General features: G+C 36.3%; 1 protein-coding gene across 1 annotated transcript in view; it reads right to left on the reverse strand.

Moving 5' to 3' along the window:
- Positions 1–21,552, reverse strand: part of LOC138319356 (potassium channel subfamily K member 12-like) — a 110,461-nt gene that overhangs the window by 8,832 nt on the left and 80,077 nt on the right. The window lies entirely within an intron of this gene.

Here is a 21,552-nt window from a genome sequence, read left to right on the forward strand (position 1 = left end):
GTTTCCCCTTCACATCCTTCCTTGTTAAGGATATTACAAAAAAATTATATAAAAAATGTCAACACAAATAGGAAGTGCTTTACAGAGACGGCTGATAGTGAGAACAACTTATCGCTTGAGAGCAATATTTCAATCTTCTAAGTAATCACTCTAAAGCGATATCATAAATCCAAGAGGATAATTCTTCTGTCATATGGTTAATGCATGTTCAAAATGGCAATATTTGTATATACGTCAACGCATAGATTAAATAGATACTTCATGTTCAAAATGGCAATATTTGTATATACGTCAACGCATAGATTAAATAGATACTTCATGTTCAAAATGGCAATATTTGTATATACGTCAACGCATAGATTAAACAGATACTGCATGTTCAAAATGGCTATATTTGTATATACGTCAACGCATAGATTAAATAGATACTGCATGTTCAAAATGGCTATATTTGCTGATGCATATTAAATTACATTTTCATTTGAATAAAAATACAAGATTGGGATTTGAATACATATCACTGTGTGTCCTACGTATAACATCAAGGTCCGATTTGTCGACCTTTTCTCAAACTTTATTATTAAAGGAAATGAAATGATTGGAATGTAAGACCGGGAACATGTATTCTCATTTCATGGAGTGATGAAGGTAGTTAACACTTGACAGAACATATTCTGGTTATTTGTTTTGTCAATAAAAGAGAATATTTATTAATTTTTATGTTATACCTTTGTTATTCCTGTCTACTTTATTTCTCTCTCTCTTAATAATCATAAATAAATTTCACGTGCATTTTAAAGAAGAGAATTTCTCAGTGAGTAATTGCAACTGGAACAGTAAGTTAATGTGAATTCAATTAAAGTTATATGTGCCGTAACTGGCCGAAAATTTTGACATGTTATTTTTTCTTCAATTATCTATTTAAAACCATAAGTTTTAATGAATAAAGCTGTGAAAATCATTCAAATGGACAGACAAACATATATAATGTCTTATAAACGTTAGTTAGAACACACAGGTTATGCACTGTGAAATTCTTGTTTTTAAGCTTTATACATGTTTCGATGAAAACATACCTTCTGAAATCACTTTTCAGTTATTAAGAATACTGTACAAATGTGAAATGAAATTGTAGACAACAATATGGCTTCATGGTCTGACCGTATGTACTCATTTCACTACACTGAAGATGTTAATATAATGATTTTTAGCAGTACTACCAAAAATCATTTTCAGCTCTTATTTGTACATGTAAATTAAAACCTGTGAATTGAAAGTATTGTAATTCTCAAAATGTTGGTAACTTCTGGTGTTGAATAACATATTTAAAGCTCGTCTTGATTCGTGAGTATGAAAAATACGGCACATATAACTTTAAATAGGATTATTTAATAATATATAAATATCTTTTATAAATGAGAGGTGCATTTTATTCACTGATGAGCCAAAACTGGCTCAAAGTAAAAGGAATTTAAACTTAAAGAAATAATTTTATCCAATATTGTCCATTTTTGACCCTTATTGTGTAAAATGATAAAATAAGCTTTACTGTATAACATGATCTATTCGTGGGTACTTTACTGTATAACATGAACTATTCGTGGGTACTTTACTGTATAACATGAACTATTCGTGGGTACTTTACTGTATAACATGAACTATTCGTGGGTACTTTACTGTATAACATGATCTATTCGTGGGTACTTTACTGTATAACATGAACTATTCGTGGGTACTTTACTGTATAACATGAACTATTCGTGGGTACTTTACTGTATAACATGAACTATTCGTGGGTACTTTACTGTATAACATGAACTATTCGTGGGTACTTTCATTTGTGGTTTAGATCTTTTAAATCACTTCGTGCGTCGAAATATTCAAGTTTAGTAGATGGAATAATAATAACAATGTAGCAGGATTCATTGTATTTCTATTCGTGGTTCCATATCAACCAATCAACCATGTAAACAACGAACTTATCTACAAAACCATTGTACAGACGGCGACTCCGTGAAACGTTAACAACAGAGAGAAACCAATCCACTTTTTACGGAAATCGGGATAATATAAAACAAACGACATAACACAAATGTGTAATTTTCAATGATCCATCAACTTATCACTCAGTATGCAGTACGGGAATTCTTACCATTTAAAGTGATGCCGCTGTACCGTTATGGGTACGAACGCGTTGTTTATGGAGGTGTTACAATGTACATTGTATATGTCTATGGAGGTGTTACAATGTACATTGTATATATTTATGGAGGTGTTACAATGTACATGGTATATGTTTATGGAAGTGTTACAATGTACATTGTATATGTTTATGGGGGTGTTACAATGTACATTGTATATGTTTATGGAAGCGTTACAATGTACATTGTATATGTTTATGGAAGCGTTACAATGTACATTGTAAATGTTTACGGGGTGTTACAATGTACATTGTATATGTTTATGGAGGTGTTACAATGTACATTGTATATGTTTATGGAGGTGTTACAATGTACATGGTATATGGTTATGGAAGTGTTACAATGTACATTGTATATGTTTATGGAGGTGTTACAATGTACATTGTATATGTTTATAATAGCGTTACAATGTACATTGTATATGTTTATGGAGGTGTTACAATGTACATTGTATATGTTTATGGAAGTGTTACAATGTACATTGTATATGTTTACGGGGGTGTTACAATGTACATTGTATATGTTTACGGGGGTGTTACAATGTAAATTGTATATGTTTATGGAAGTGTTACAATGTACATTGTATATGTTTATGGAGGTGTTACAATGTATATTGTATATGTTTATGGAGGTGTTACAATGTACATTGTATATGTTTATGGAAGTGTTACAATGTACATTGTATATGTTTATGGAGGTATTACAATGCACATTGTATATGTTTATGGAGGTGTTACAATATACATTGTATATGCTTATGGAGGTGTTACAATGTACATTGTATATGTTTATGGAAGTGTTACAATGTACATTGTATATGTTTATGGAAGTGTTACAATGTACATTGTATATGTTTACGGGGGGTGTTACAATGTACATTGTATATGTTTACGGGGGTGTTACAATGTAAATTGTATATGTTTATGGAAGTGTTACAATGTACATTGTATATGTTTATGGAGGTGTTACAATGTACATTGTATATGTTTATGGAGGTATTACAATGCACATTGTATATGTTTATGGAGGTGTTACAATATACATTGTATATGTTTATGGAGGTGTTACAATGTATATTGTATATGTTTATGGAGGTGTTACAATGTATATCAGTTTTTCCACCCAACAAAGATAAACAATTTATTTTCAATACGTTAATTCGAAGCAAATAATTTCCAAAGTATTCCCAGTAAGTCAGAATTCTTGAAATGAAATCAAATAATGTACATAATAAAAGCGCGAAAAATGGTTTGAAAATAACCTCCCTCCATTTTGATATTTTGAATTTAAAGTAATGAATAAAACAACTTTTCAAATATTCTTTAACCTTCAAATCATATGGTGGACGTGACGAACGATACATAATTGATTTTTATACACCTTGTCAAGACAGTTACATCTGTATAGCAAATGCACATTGTATATGTTTTGTTTTAAGACAATTAGCCTTGACAGAAAACATAGAGAGATGCCCTATGTGTATGATACCCTAGTGATGCGATGACCGATACCAGACGTACAATGTCGGGTCGTTCCTCCACAGGAATACTCTAAGGGAGATCATCTTATTGTTTATTTATATTGCTACTTGTTATGAATTTATAAATGAATTATGACGCTTGTTATACATCTTTATCCAAATAGTCGACTCTCACTGCTACCGATTTGTTTCCTACCAAGTCGTTTTGGAATGAAATATCACACTGACCAAACTTTGAATTTCGCTGATTGAACTAATTTATTCTGAAGCAAAATGTTACAGATTTATAAACCTATCTACATGTTGTATCGATATCTTGACACCATGAACGATCACATCAAGCCTCACCAGGGCATTAGGGTGATAGTCATATTCAGCCATTCGTAAGGAGTTATGAATATCCCTGAGATGGCGTTTTGTGGCAGCCTGCCGACCTGATGGATGGACGTCTGCACGCTAGTATAACTACCCCCTCCCTGTAATAATGTATGGCCCCGCCACACGGCAGGATCAAGCAGACGGACACTACAATACTTATAACTCAGTTATTACATTCATACATACAGGGACGATACATTATCCCTTGCCTTGTCTTGGAAAGTTCTGCCAGCAGTAAGATGAGGAATTCTGCCAATATCTTTGATAAAATACATATCATGTGTATAATGATGACTTCAACAATGACTTCGTCTCCACTCCCCTGAGGCACACCCAGCCTCTGTATCCATGTTGTATGACAGGTTTCTCCGTGATCATTGGTATCAGACGAACAGTGAATATATGTGCACCATAAAGTGTACCCTTGATTGATGATAAGGGTATATTGTCTCTCGCACATATCGTATAAAGCAGGTCCCTTGACAATACCACAAGGACTTGTAGATCCAAATATAAACAGTTAAATAATGAATTAGAAACTCTGACTTTACAAACAACATCATCTCTACTTTCGTCTTCTAACTTAATCAAGACATTTGTTTGTCCCTTATTCTACGGAATGCCGGGATCGATCGTAAAAAGAAATATTTGTTTTTGTGTTATAGTTCTCTGTTGGGGGCCACATAGCAATAGAATTACAGGCCAATATTGGACTGCAACTCTTGTCATCTACATGAGAGTAGATGACACCGAATTGTAACTTTAGTTCAACACAACTTTTTCTAACGGTGGGGAAAACATACTGATGAATAATATATTAAAGAAATACTGTATTTAGGACTTCGGCAATAGTTTCACTTTGGGTTATAAAGGTAAGACAGTGAACCCTAAGAAGGTACAAATCCTTCCGCAATTTATTTCTAATGTAATAAGCATTAGCATAATTGCTGTTCAACAGTTTCATGAACGAAATGCCACAAAATAGAATCACCATGCTATATTGTGCATAACGACTTTTCAATGATGACATTCAGACGATAAAATGGTGTTAACATGACAATAAGAAGGGAAAGATTCATTCTTACATCTAACGTCAGAGCGTTAATCCAAGTGTGTACAACAGACCTATCATCGACAGAGTGTAGTGATCTTCAGGTCATAAGGTCAAACTATTAGGCCGATCTCCCGGTCATTGGTGATGGTCATTTGGCCGAGGTGATGGACTGTGAGAGGTGGGCACTGTAAATCACGATTGATGGCTGTGGAACTGGATTACCATAGTTATCAACAAGATCAACTTGGAGTGGAAGTGTGTCACGACATTGGTGAGAGAATGGATGGAAGCTGAAGAGTATAACCGTAATCACGAGCCTATTTAGGAATCGCTGGATAACGTTACAAAATGGCAATATAAACGGACACCTACAGTTGTCACTGAAACCTAACAATAGGCGTTAGTGGGGCAGACAAAGAGACCGATATGTCAGAATTAGTAAAGGTATAACAAGCCCTCCCAAAACATTAACTATGCCATATTTGGGCAGGATCTCGAAAAAGAAGCACTCAAAGACATGACCATATATTATTCTCTGATATTACTAAGTCAAACAATACAAAGGCCTTTTGACGTTCATAACTAAGAGAAATAGCAGTAGTATAATCATTATACATGCATTAAACCATATATGTAATAATTTGTTAAACACAAGTGATTGATTGGTTCAAAAGAGCATCAGTATATTTTAAGTAGGTAATTCTAGAACCAGTTTTAAATAATAAAATGTTTTTCAGGGAGGATGACTTGAATATGATTAAACTAACGTCATATTAACAGCCAGAGTCATGTGAGTACAGCCTCCAATGTATGCGGTGTGTAGCGCGTACAAAGTATGGTGCATATTTTGGGAGATTGCGGTATATGCGTGTTGTGTGCTTATATGGCTGAACTCTTGCCCTTTTTATAGCGCTATATCACTGAAGCATGCCACCGAAGACACCAAGCATTTGCTCGTTTGTTTGTTTGATTAAATTCACGTCCTATAACAGCCGGGGTCATGTAAGGACGACCTCCCATGCATGCTGTGTGTAGCGTGTGTGAAGTGCGAGGTGCGTGTTTTGGGAGACTGCTGTATAGGAGCTCTTGCCCTTTTTATAGTGCTATATCACTGAAACATGTCACCGAAGACACCAAGCAACACATCCCAACCGGTCAAGTTATACTGACAACGGGCGAGAGCGGAAATTACCACTTTTATAGACTTTGGTGTGTCTCGGCCAATTCGTCCGTTGTCAGTATAATGTGACCGGATGGGGTATGTTGCTTGGTGTCTTCGGCGGCATGCTTCAGTGATATAGCATTATAAAAAGGAGAGCAGTTCCACTTACAAGAAGACACAACAAGAATATACCGCAGTCTCCCAAAACACGCACCTCGCACAACATGCACGCAACACACCGCATACATGGAAGGCCGTCCTTACATGACCATAGCTGTTAATAGGACTTTAATTAATCAAACAAACAAAGCCAGGGGACAGAACCCAGAGTCTACCTCACAGGGGCGAGCACTCAACAAAAGAGAGGCGGTGTCAAGGGAGACGTTAGGAAGAATAAAGTAAGTAAGAAAGAAGAGAAAAGATTAGATCCTAAATTTAGTCGCCTTTTACGATCATGCAATAGGGGCAGCAGGTACAATTCTAACGCCTCACCTGCAGGGCTTAGACACCAAGCAACACACACACCCAGTCACACTATACTGACAACGGGCGAAACAGTCGTCCCACTCCCTTTATGCTAAGTGCTAAGCGGGAGTAGAAACTACCATTTTTATAGACAGGATGATTTGAAGGTATCTATTCTGTTAAATATGTTCGTGTATTGTTCCAATGTTCATGATACCTTTCAATAAAATGAAAGGCTACACAAGCTAAATCTACTTCATTTTGGAAGTAAAGGGATATGTTTATGCCCTAGTTTGTCTATACAATATTATGGCAACATTTATTTTCTTTACTATGGTGTGCATTGCTCTGATTACTGATGCCAGTAACCTGCCTGGATGTCCAACAGCATGTAAAGGATCCCAGATCAGCCATTTCTCCAGTGATGTTTTTGATCCTCTTATGTCGACCACAAAGTAACATCCAGTTTTTGCTGATAGATATTTAACATTGATACCAATATGTGATGTTTTAGCGACAAATTAGTCCATCGGCCAGTCAAGGTTTTTTCCTGTTTAGACAATTTCTACTATTCTCCCAACAAGTGGGAGTTGACGCGCGCAGTTTGCCCCGGTAACGCCGTTTACACGAGGACCAATTATTAGAATGTTTGTTCATATATTACTGACAAGGTCACATGGCCATACCTTTGCCACACCATCGGGAAGGCATTATGGGACATAGCGCGCAATTTATACTAATGAAAAAGGTAACAGATGCAGTATACATCAGGAAATAGGTATATATTTATTGGAAGAGGATATGAATATTACAATTATAATGTCGTTAATATGATATCAACATGATAACCATGACATAAAATCACGCTATCAATTTTACCTGTGAAATTAGTTTTGTGTCATTAAGGTAAAACAACTGATGCTGAGTAGGCGATTAATAAGATTACAGAAATGGTAGATGTCAATGAGATAATGGAGAAGTGACGATGTAGACCCACAACGATGCTAGTATACTCCAGGGAGTGTGCATCCTAATTAATTGGAAATTGTAGAATCTTGTTGCGTGATCCTCAAGAAATTGTTTTTACACGTCACCGTTGGTAAGGGATGGTGATTTGCGTGTCCCGCTGCTTGTTTCCACATATGGGTTCTTAACAGTTTCTGTCGAGTACATGGCGCAAGGTAGAAAAATAAACCCAACAAATATTTGACAGTAGTTGTATCATTGAAATAATTTGGTCGCGAGACGCGCGTTTGACTGGACCATTTTTTGTGACCGGCCATTAACGGTGGCGATGATAGCAATAGGCCTGTACAAGGTTAACTGCTTCGTGATCAAACTAAAAAATACAGACAGGTGTTTTAGTGCGTGTCTGTAATAAATCTCGATTTTCCTGGAAGTCTTTGACCCATTTATAAAGGCGACAGTTAACCTAGATCTACGGGCATATGGCTTATGTATGGCTTCGGTAATCCCTACCGTAATATCGTAGTTCAATCTGTAGGTTTTACGACAGGTCCTGGGAATGATAAAGTACACTTTTATTGGTAATGCAGGTTATAAATAGAAAGCTCGTGTAAACTCAAACTGTTAAAGTGTGATCAGATACACTTAATTTTAAATAAAGGTATCGGTAAATGACCAATGACCATGGATTGACTGGTGCAAATGTCACCTGTTACACACAGTGTGTAACGAAGCTATTTTTTGTAACTTTTTAATTTTCGTTTCCTGCCTAACTGTTGGCCAGCTCTTGTTCCGTTGATTCTGCCTAACTCTTGGCCTCCTTATATTTTCTTCGACCTTTCCTAACTGTTGGTTAACACTTATTTTCTTAATCCTATTGGTTCTCTGATATTGTCTTTGAATTTTTTTAAATGTTAGTTTCTTTGTCATTGTCTCCCTTATATTTTCCTTTACCCTGCCCATATGCTGTTTATCCTTTAAGTTACTTTTCCTATCTTGTACTCAGTGTTGTAATGTGAGTGTTAGTGAAGTTAGCGAGTGTTAGTGAAGTTAGCACTCTCAAGTCTGTGCCTGTTTGGTTCTATCACCCAGAGACACAGTCATGTGCACCAGTAACCTCGATCACACCAACTCACATCTTTGAATACACTTCAGAAAGGAATTTCGTCGTTGGTTGGATGTTAAGCTCAATGGGATTGTTTCCATTTGTTGAGAATTGCCTTGTAAGGCTCTGGGAATCGATCATTCCTTATAATCCCTGACTAGACGACACATAAAGATGAGACACGCGCTAAGGCTTTTGTTGGTCCTTACACTTGGTGTTGGTAGAGTGTCTGGAGACATTCCCTAGTGGCGTCAGCAATGGTCCGCCAGATGGATGGAATCGCATTAGTACGATCTTATATAGCGGTCTCTACTCTGAGGTTAAGTGCATGTCAACAATAGACCATCTGGATACCTGTGATTCTGTTACCTTGGTCGGATCAATCACATCACTTTGTTTTGCGAATACCTAAGCAGGACAAACTAAATATGTGTATTTCTACTTTAACAAACCCTTTAACTGAGCTAAATACGCGTGTATTTCTCCCCTAAACATAATGACATGCATTATAAGGTATATCTGTATGATTGGCTGGTATCACTTATAGAAACCGAGACGGAATCTCTTTAATGAACAAGATAAATCTCATCGCGAACTGCTATCACACAGAGAGACACTGCCTGATCCAACACACGCCGTAATTACGGACATTACTTGTAATGGCCCGATAACACGACTCTGATAGTCCCATTGTGTGACGTGGCGTTTACTTGTCACGCTGATAAATGCTTCTATAAAGCAATGCGTGCTAACAATTCTAATTTATTACAGAACTCAATATGATAACCTATTGATTTGTACAAATAACAGCAAGCTAAAAAAGGGTTTGACAAAATAAAATGAGATTTCGAATTCCTAATACAAGAATCTAGAAGGTTTAGTAGATTTGAACATCTCCTGGAGAGTCAACCTATGATTGATGATTGCATCTCATCAAAAACTAAGGTCAGTGAAAGGCGATCACGAGATCACATCCTACTGACAATTTGTAAACCACGAGATCACATCCTACTGACAATGAGTAAACCACGAGATCACATCATACTGACAATGGGTAAACCACGAGATCACATCCTACTGACAATGTGTAAACCACGAGATCACATCATACTGACAATTGGTAAACCACGAGATCACATCATACTGACAATGGGTAAACCACGAGATCACATCATACTGACAATGGGTAAACCACGAGATCACATCATACTGACAATGGATAAACCACGAATCACACCACGAGATCACGATCATCATACTGACAATGGTATAAACCACGAGATCACATCTACTGACAATACTAAACAACGAGATCACATCTACTAAAACCACGAGATCACATCATACTGACAATGGGTAAACTCACGACATGGAATAAATCTGAAATGTAACCACGATGGTCACAATCACATCAACTGACAATGGGTAAACCACGAGATCACATCATACTGACAATGGTAAAACAATCACACGAGATCACATCATACTGACAATGGTGTAAACCACGAGATCACATCATACTGACAATGGGTAAACCACGAGATCACATCATACTGACAATGGGTAAACCACGAGATCACCACGAGATCAAGTAAACACAATGAATGGTAAACACGAGATCACATCATACTGACAATGGGGTAAACAAAAGATCACATCATACTGACAATGGGTAAACCACAGACAGGTAAACCACGAGATCACATCCTTCTGACAATGGGTAAACCACGAATCACATCTACTGACAATGGATCACATCACATTACTGACAATGGGTAAACCACGAGATAAACCACAATCACATCATACTGACAATGGGTAAACCACGAGATCACATCATACTGACAATGGGTAAACCACGAGATCACATCCTTCTGACAATGGGTAAACCACGAGATCACATCCTTCTGATAATGGGTAAACCACGAGATCACATCATACTGACAATGGGTAAACCACGATATCACATCATACTGACAATGGGTAAACCACGAGATCACATATTCTACTGACAATGGGTAAACCACGAGATCATTTTCTACTGACAATGGGTAAACCAGTGAGTAGAACTTGATCATCGGCAGAACCATTAGTCAACCTGACACGCACTAGTTAAGGCTTAAGTATTCAGCAGGTACAATTCTACTACCTTTTCTATAGGGCAGTGGTGATTGCAGGAATATATTTTCCACTTCACTGGTTGGCACGGTAACCATTCCACTTTTATTCTAATTGTATATTTTATCTTATTGATAACGGATATCCAACCCGCTCATGGATTTTCTAAAAAGGGCCATTATTACAAAATGAAATTGAAGCAAATGGATTTAGAAGACTCCATTCTATACGAATATCTTTACTTATTTGGCATAAACAGCGATCTGTTGATGCCGTTAGGTTGTCGCTATTGTGTACAGATGACTTTGGAGTGTAATAATTACAGCACACAGCTGCTGCAGTTGATAATCACATCACAAGCATTTTAACATGTTTCTGCAGAGTGCTCATTAATCATTGTAATGCTGGTGACCTCGCCGAATAACACATTCTATATTTAACGAAAGACAGCTATTGTATTCGGTGATCTCTTCCACAAGTTGACTTGGCAGATAATTGTACCGAGGGACGAAATTGATTAGTATTGGCTAAGTGCGCTGATGTTTATTTATCACTAATATCATATTTACTGTATCCAAACACTACCTACTCAACGATAGCTAATATATCATCAATAGTTTATTACCATAGAGGAACAATATTGCGTCCTCGACAAGATTCGGAAAATAAGACCGCCATTTTGTTCGTTAAAACGTATGATTATGATGAGAGAAAATGATTAACGATATTAGTTAGGATCGACGGCTATAGTTATTATATTACTTCCTTATTAAGTTAGCTAGCGTGTTGTGTTCAATTAAGTGTTGATCTGGGGTTTAATATCGCTTTGTATATTAAATCTTTTGTTTCAATCCAAAGTTAGTGTACAATTTAATATATTTCAACTTCTTTGGCAAAGCAGTCTGCGTGTTAGATTATTCTGCCGGAAATGAAAAAGGCATTTGATTTGGCATGTTAAAGTATGGTGAACAATATAAACTGACATTTTAATGCATAAATTTTAAGAGATCCAGAGGGATCTTGGCGCCCACATAAAGAAATATCTATGACAATGGAAGAGAGGATCTTTTCCCTGTCATATAAAATTTGAGACAGATCGCTATAGTACTTTCTAAGAAATATTGGGTAACAAACTTCAACAATTGATAAATCTAAGATTGGCGGCCGGTTTGCCATCTTTGTTTGATTGGCATCAGTCCTAAAAGGTTACTATAGTACAAGGGGATTTGAGAAAGATCCTGTGTAGTACTTTTTAGCGGTAACAAAACTTTAACAATCAAAATCCAATAAAGGCCGTCGGTCCGAGCCATCTTGTTTACCGATGTGGTGCCCAATTAACAATTTCCTTTGGGAACCTTCATATGAAATTTGTAAACGATACCTTCTGTACTTTTTGAGAAATAGCGGTAACAAACTTTAACTATCAAAATCCAAGCCATCTTGTTTGACCGATCGGTTCCAAAATGCAAACACTAATGCCACCTGTCGGCCATCTTGTTCACCGATCGGTCCCAAAATGTAATATGCACAAAACTAGGGTTCTAGGGGGGATCCCTTCAGCACTTTTTGAGAAAAATCTGTAGGGGGGAACCTACATATGAAATTTGAAAAGAGTACTTTCTGAGAAATAGCGGTAACAAACTTTAACTATCAAAATCCAAGATGGTCGCCTCATCTTGTTGACCGATTAGACCTGTACATAAAATTTTCAGCACATTTTTGAGAAATAGCGGTAATAAACTTTAACTATCAAAATCCAAGATGGCTGCCTGTCGGCCATATTGTGTGTGCCGATCAGTCCCAAAATGTGCAATATGCACAACTAGGAGTCCTAGGGAAACCTGTACATAAAATTTGATCCCTTACTTTTTGGAAATAGTAACAAAACTTTAACTATCAAAATCCAAGATGTGCCTGCCTGTCGGCCATCTTGTTGAATTCACCAACATAGTCCTAGGGAAAACCTGTACACACTATGTTAAAGTCATTTAAAAAAAAATCCGCTCAGCATAGTAAGATCTTGGTTGAGTTCGATAATGGGGGTACGAGTTTAAAACAGATAAATCAACTGTTTTATCCGCTCGATAACTTAAAGATGCTCACCGCGACAGAGCATAAATCATATTCATCATATGTTGAAACAATAATTGGTGTTTAATCGTGTATGAATATATCTATAATAAACACAAAACATAATATAAAAGGATTTAGTTCGCCTTTGATACATGCTGTAATCAGTCCTTCGATTCCATAGAGGATAGTACCACGGATTTTTTTTGGGATGCAATTTTATTTTATATTTTTACTCTTTAAGGAAAATAAAAAGGTCAAACTTTTCAATAGTAGTAATGGTCTAAACGTAACTTTTGTAACTGAAGAAAAATACTATATCGTCTGCTCCTGTTTTTGATAGAGAAAACAATACCATTTGTCAGTGGTGGAGCATCTTTAAATATTTATTGTCAGATAAATCTATGGTTTCCGCTCGATAACTCTAGTATTTATTGTCCATTTTCAACCAAAGTTGGTATATTGCTTTATATTAATAAGATCTCGGAGTGGTTTGATACTGGTCGAAATTCATCAATATTTGCAAGAGTTACAGGACTTGATAACTTCACCTAATTATCAACAATATTTTCAACCGTAAATAAATATTTTTTTGTGATGCTGTGCAGACGACGCATCCATTCCGTGGAATTTCTTTTTTATTAATTCCTCGACATGATACGTGGCAAAGGTCATCAGATCACAACGGAATGAAGTTACTTCATGCTATATGAGTGTGTGGAAAGACTAAAACCACCAGGCTCCAACAGAGTCTATTTAGAGAATCGTGAAAGTGCGACCTAGTTCAGACACGGAACACAACGTCCTCATGTTCGCCGTCGGGCTTGAAGAGGGGATCAAAATAGTAATGAGCCACCATACTTACACGTATTCCTGGATACCCTATACCAACCAAACAGAAAGGAGGTCCCATTAGTCTTAAATTATCTGGAGCGTTTAGCCAAGATCTATTATGATTTCTTGTGCCGACAGTTCATGCAGAAAATGCAGGCAGCCCCTTCCTTAAACCACCAGGTATACGTACACAAAATTTATGTGGATGACCCAGAACTTGTTGTTGGAGGCCGTTACCACCATGTACGTAGTTTGATGGATCTTGGTGGACGGAGGATGGAATAAGACCGCGTCAATATGAGATGACGGCGCAGATATATTAAAGAGAGTTTGCCCAAACCCTCCCTCAGATAAGTCCGTATACAAGATCAATTTGATTACCCACGGCCCATTATTCTGGATGGATTCTTTTGCCATGGACATTCAGGTCCAAATTCGCGACGCGTAGATAGATTACTGTTTTCAACAAGAAAGATGTTTTCAGCTCACATATTTATCCTTTAATCACGAAGAGGCACTCCTTTTCCGTGAAAACGCCAATCCTAAATCAGGAAGCGTCATACTTCGATTGCGTACCCCAGGCCATCTTTGGTACCAGAACAGCACCAAGATGCTTATGGGAAGATGGGCAGAGATGATGCTGATCCCAGAACACCCAGAGTCTTTAAGGGCCAATGTTATCAATGCAGCCCTCAGAGAGGCTATGCCAGCATGTTCCGCGGAGCGAGCGTGGGTGATACGCCCCTACTCGGCTTTGAATCTTGGAAGTAGAATGAGCGCAGGTCTAGAAGAAAGAAACATGAAATAAGCTCCCGTTGTTTCGACCAGCTGACACCGTAAATTTACGTACCATAAACCACTCCTGGTGCCGAAAACTGCCTAGACGTGTACGAGGGGGTGTACAGCGTTCCAGACTTGGACGCTAAATAACACTTTGTCGTAAAACACTACGAAGGTGACATTAGAAACTACAACTTTGAAGTCATCAAGTACTTCTCCAAACCACTCGAACGAAAAAGTTTAGAGAGGCGGGTCGCTTTATACACGGATCAGTTGCCGACAAAAGCTCCTCAGAATGTGAGCAACCTGCGTAGTAGTGTAGATTGGTGGTCACTAGAGTAACCGACGACTGTGATTAAGATACTTTACCACGTGTACTCAAAATCACAAATTCTGCACTTTACTGGAACATTTCGTTCCAGTGTAACAGTTAAAGACTTCGCTCACTGTCAAAAAATTTTTGAAGCAGACATTTGATTGGCCGTGGGTCACATTGACTTGGCCCCTAGTGGGATTTTGTCTTTTTGTCAAAACATCCAATGATAATTGGAATCTGTAACATTAGATTGATGTGAAAGGCACTATGTTTACGCATAGTTGTGGGGTACGAGTTGATCCTTTGTTGTCAGACATTTCGACCGCAATTTTGATTGCCACCTCGAAAATCCGACGTTTCGACCAAGCATGTGATTTCATATTATCCCCTTTTGATAAGTCAGTGATATGTTTATGGCTACATGAGTCTATCTGATAAAGTATCTTGTGGTTATAACCGTTGTTTAAACAGACTGGAATGATTTAGTGCACATAGCATGTTTGGTCGAAATAACCCGCCGTAGATGTAAGCAAACATGTATTTTTGGACTGAAGATTCTATTGAAATGATTTTGATTTCACTTTAAATTTATTTTGGCCTTTTATTTCGGATTATTAATACACTAGCGTTATACCGTTTTTACCTCATTATTAACTCACTGCTTTTGTAATACAATTGTAATTTATTTATAAATGATTTCAATTTACCGCTACCATGTGTCCCAGTTGGCAGCATATGATGACCAAATTATCGTTAAATTATAGTGAAGTAGAAATTTGGTAAAGCAAGGGAAAATGTGTCGTACCCCACATGTATGGGATACATAGAATTGTTTTTACATTTATTAAGAAACCGATCGATTTGATGGATCGATGCTATATAATGTACAGATACACGTTAATCGACTATCAGTTGTGTTGGTGAGATGAAAGACGTCTCAGAGGTAAGATTACAGAGACTTGGTACGTGTGACCTGGCAATAAAACGGCCTGTAGCTAACACCCAGCTAATAGGTTGGCTAATTCGAACAACTGCTCGAGAATGATAGTATTTATTGCTAGCTACTTCTCAAAGGTACAATAAACCGAATACATTATTTTCATAAAAAGTAACGAAAACACCGAATGTGTTAAGCCTCTGTCTCAGTGGTGTGATCAGGCACCAACCAAACATTTGGTGGACAGACCCTCAGTACACCATCCTTCATTATTACACCACTTCCTGTATCAAAGGTGTGATCAGGCACCAACCAAACATTTGGTGGACAGACCCTCAGTACACCATCCTTCATTATTACGCCACTTCCTGTATCAAAGGTGTGATCAGGCACCAACCAAACATTTGGTGGACAGACCCTCAGTACACCATCCTTCATTATTACGCCACTTCCTGTATCAAAGGTGTGATCAGGCACCAACCAAACATTTGGTGGACAGACCCTCAGTAAACTATCCTTCATTATTACGTCACTTCCTGTAGTAGAGGCGTGATTAGGCACCAACCAAACATTTGGTGGACAGACCCTCAGTAAACTATCCTTCATTATTGTCACTTCCTGTAGTAGAGGCGTGATCAGGCACCAACCAAACATTTGGTGGACAGACCCTCAGTAAACTATCCTTCATTATTGTCACTTCCTGTATCAAAGGTGTGATCAGGCACCAACCAAACATTTGGTGGACAGACCCTCAGTACACCATCCTTCATTATTACGTCACTTCCTGTATCAAAGGTGTGATCAGGCACCAACCAAACATTTGGTGGACAGACCCTCAGTACACCATCCTTCATTATTACGCCACTTCCTGTATCCAAGGTGTGATCAGGCACCAACCAAACATTTGGTGGACAGACCCTCAGTAAACTATCCTTCATTATTGTCACTTCCTGTATCAAAGGTGTGATCAGGCACCAACCAAACATTTGGTGGACAGACCCTCAGTACACCATCCTTCATTATTACGTCACTTCCTGTATCAAAGGTGTGATCAGGCACCAACCAAACATTTGGTGGACAGACCCTCAGTAAACTATCCTTCATTATTACGTCACTTTCTGTAGTAGAGGCGTGATTAGGCACCAATCAAACATTTGGTGGACAGACCCTCAGTAAACTATCCTTCATTATTACGTCACTTCCTGTATCAAAGGTGTGATCAGGCATCAACCAAACATTTGGTGGACAGACCCTCAGTAAACAGTCCTTCATTATTACGTCACTTCCTGTAGTAGAGGCGTGATTAGGCACCAACCAAACATTTGGTGGACAGACCCTCAGTAAACAGTCCTTCATTATTACGTCACTTCCTGTAGTAGAGGCGTGATTAGGCACCAATCAAACATTTGGTGGACAGACCCTTGATAAAATATCTTTAATTATAACAACTTCATATTCACCATCAAATATTTTGCACTTTGCCATTCATCTGAATGACCACTAGAAGAGTATTTAATATATCGAAGCAAAAGAGATATGACACGATAACACAGGGATCAAACTCAACTGTATAAATTCTGGAAGTTGCTATCGCCAAAACGACAGATTTGTTTGGAAAACACAGTATGCATGTGATCAAGGTCATGTATTCAGTACTTTCTCACGACCACGAAGGTTGTGGCAAAATTTATGATATATATATATATACACATTAATTATGCTCCAACGGTGACAAATGGTCTTTTTTCTCTATTAAAATTAGGAGCAAGCGAATTAGTTTAAGTTACTTAATTTACACCATTGAAAAGTTCGAGCTTCTAATTTTAGTTCAAGATAAAAGTATTAAAAATAATTAATTGTATCCCGAAAAAATTATATGGCACTATGTCTAATATGTAATGAAGTATGCGCCAAAAGTAAAATAAATTATTTATATATTTTTGTGTGTTAATAAGACATCTATATTTATTTTTTATTTTTTATTTTTCTGGATTTTTTTGTCATTTCTGATTGGTCAAAAACACACCACGTGATCACCGATAAAAAAATATATTGCACGATTTTTCCGGAAGTGGTTTATAAAAAAAGTATATTGCACGATTATCTTTAGATAACGTTATCGTCTACTTTACCAAAACGCTTCGTAATCCTGGCGCTTTAAAACAAACGCTTTGATGACCTGAGTTTGAAACGTAACCACAAAATGTGACAGACGACGTTGATTGTTTCGGTTTCTATCAAAGATGATGATGACGTCTAGCTGGTGATTACAGTTTAAACTTTTAAATTTTCAACATAAACACGGTAGGAGAGAAGGAAATGATCAAATAACATTGATTAAGCATCTGAAGCCATTAAATAGTGAATACGTTTGATGTTTGTTTTTAAAATTCCACCTATGATACATGTAGTTACAACATTAGGTCTAACTTTAGGATACGATTTTTTATTTTACGGAATGAAGTACTAAGCATAAGAGAATGTATCTTATTTATGTCAATCTGTAACTGTCATCACGAAGCAGAATTTACAATGCGATGCCTATTTAGTTTCACACTTATTTCAAAATGTTAAAAAAAATCCGGAAAAATAATGAAACAATTATAGCATTTTGATTTCGGTCAATACATGGTTATATCGACAACAAAAAATATCGACCTCGGACTACGTCCTCGGTCAATATTTTTTCTTTGGTTGATATGCTTGGGAATCTCTCTCTGATCGGCGTCAAAAACACATATTTATTTTTATGTTTAAGATATTCCGTGGATTTGCTCCACAGCATTTGATTGAAACTGTACAACCATTTTTATATCAGCCTGAAAATGAGAGATATCCACTAAGGATGACAAGATATTTTAATATTCCTATGTGCAGAACTGCAAGTTACTATACTAGTTTTTTTCCCCAAGTACCTTTAGAGAATTTAATTCTTTCGCTTTAAATTTTGACTTATCGAATGTTAATACTGTTGCACAATTTAAAACACTCCTTTTTAACATTAATAAAATGGAACCTGATATACAAATATCTTTATAACAAAGGTTCTCGAATTATAAATATTACTCTGTGCCAGCTCAGAAATTCCTCTAGCAATCTAAATTCTGACCTATTTCGCGATCATTTGAGAGATTCTCCAATTTGTTCTTGTGGCCTTGGTAATGAAACAGCCGAACACTATCTTTTCATATGTCCTTTATTTAATGAACAAAGATCATCACTCAGAACCAACATACATAACTCTAATATCCCCCACTCGCATTTTAACACAAAAAATCTACTGCATTGTTGTGACAATTGTGATGAAGAAAAAAATACATATTTATTGCAATGCATATCAGAATATATATCTGAAACTAAAAGATTTTTTTTAGATTTTTCTACTATGATAGGTTGGGGAGATACACTAATAATAATATTCATTTATAATGTAATGTTAAATGTTAAAATATTTTGTTGATAATTGTACTATACCGGATTTGTTTGGAGATGGCTAATATAGGCTTTGCCTGTTGCCAAATCCATTTGCATATTTTTTTGCAATAAAATTTGTTGAAATGAAATGAAAATATAACCATGTATCGACCTCATCAAAATGCTATATTTGTATAATATACACGATTAAACACCAATTATTGTTCAAATGATGAGAATCGTTTATGCTCTGTCGGTAGTGGAGCATCGATACTAACTTCTAATTCTTCGGAAATGACACTTATAATTACCTGAAAATAGAACGAATCAGTGCCAGCAGTATCATTGAAAAGTTTGAGCTTCTAATTTTCCTTCAAGTTAAAAATATGAAAAATAATTAATTGCATCCCGAAAAAATTCCGTGACACTATATCCTATATGGAATGAAGTTCTGATTGCGCATGCAGCAAAGGCGAAATAGATTATTTATATTATTTTTTAATTAGACATATATATACCCTTTCTGTATTACATAAAGTACACATAGGACTAGGAATTATTCATATCTTAAGAAGGAAGGTATTAGTAACTAATATATGATGAATAATTCTGACTTGAAACGATATCAATTTGGAATTTTTTGTTACTTTAAATGGAAGAGTATATGTATATATTTTTAACCACATTTCTGTATCAAAGTCAATTATTCGTAGATTATATATCACTTAAAGTTTACAATTTTTCCTGCATTTGATTATGCCTCAATTTGAAGAACTTTTTTTCGCAGGTTTTCTGCCTCATTGAAAGTCAATGGACTTGTAGAGAGACTTCTCAGAGAGATCATTGGAATTTCAGAAAACAGAATATACACCGGTTATAAAAAGTACCCTTGGACACGGGACTGTATGGCTTGTAGCGTGAAGACTGTATATTGATAGCGATTATGGTTTTAGATTACTGCATGCATTGTTGGATTATTCATTATTGTCTATTAGTGAATTAAGACCTTTTTTTACACAGATGGATCACTTGCATAATGGAGTTACCGCCCAAAGAGTTGCGAAGATTTTGTTGACTTCATTAAACACCACATAAAAGAGCATGTTCTTAAAATTATATTTGTAAAAAACATCTTTAGAAAGAGCAGTAAAAAAACAAAAGGATTTTGAAATAATTCCAGAGGAAATAAATATCACACAATCCATTGTTATTTCACTGTTACAGAACCAACAGAAATATCACAATCCTTTGTTATTTCACTGTTACAGAACCAACAGAAATATCACAATCCATTGTTTTTTCACTGTTACAGAACCAACAGAAATATCACAATCCTTTGTTATTTTTTCACTGTTACAGACCCAACAGAAATATCACAATCCTTTGTTATTTCACTGTTACAGACCCAACAGAAATATCACAATCCATTGTTATTTCACTGTTACAGAACCAACAGAAATATCACAATCCATTGTTATTTCACTGTTACAGAGCCAACAGAAAATATCACAATCCTTTGTTATTTCACTGTTACAGAACCAACAGAAATATCACAATCCTTTGTTATTTCACCGTTACAGACCCAACAGAAATATCACAATCCTTTGTTATTTCACTGTTACAGAACCACAGAAATATCACAATCCTTTGTTATTTCACTGTTACAGAACCAACAGAAATATCACAATCCATTGTTATTTCACTGTTACAGAACCAACAGAAATATCACAATCCTTTGTTATTTCACTGTTACAGAACCAACAGAAATATCACAATCCTTTGTTATTTCACCGTTACAGAACCAACAGAAATATCACAATCCATTGTTATTTCACTGTTACAGAACCAACAGAAATATCACAATCCATTGTTATTTCACTGTTACAGAGCCAACAGAAATATCACAATCCATTGTTATTTCACTGTTACAGAGCCAACAGAAATATCACAATCCTTTGTTATTTCACCGTTACAGAACCAACAGAAATATCACAATCCTTTGTTATTTCACTGTTACAGAACCACAGAAATATCACAATCCTTTGTTATTTCACTGTTACAGAACCAACAGAAATATCACAATCCTTTGTTATTTCACTGTTACAGAACCAACAGAAATATCACAATCCATTGTTTTTTTACTGTTACAGAACCAACAGAAATATCACAATCCATTGTTATTTCACTGTTACAGAACCAACAGAAATATCACAATCCTTTGTTATTTCACTGTTACAGAACCAACAGAAATATCACAATCCATTGTTATTTC

This window comes from Argopecten irradians, chromosome 3 (assembly GCF_041381155.1).
Source record: "Argopecten irradians isolate NY chromosome 3, Ai_NY, whole genome shotgun sequence".
Taxonomy (NCBI): Eukaryota; Metazoa; Mollusca; class Bivalvia; order Pectinida; family Pectinidae; genus Argopecten; species Argopecten irradians.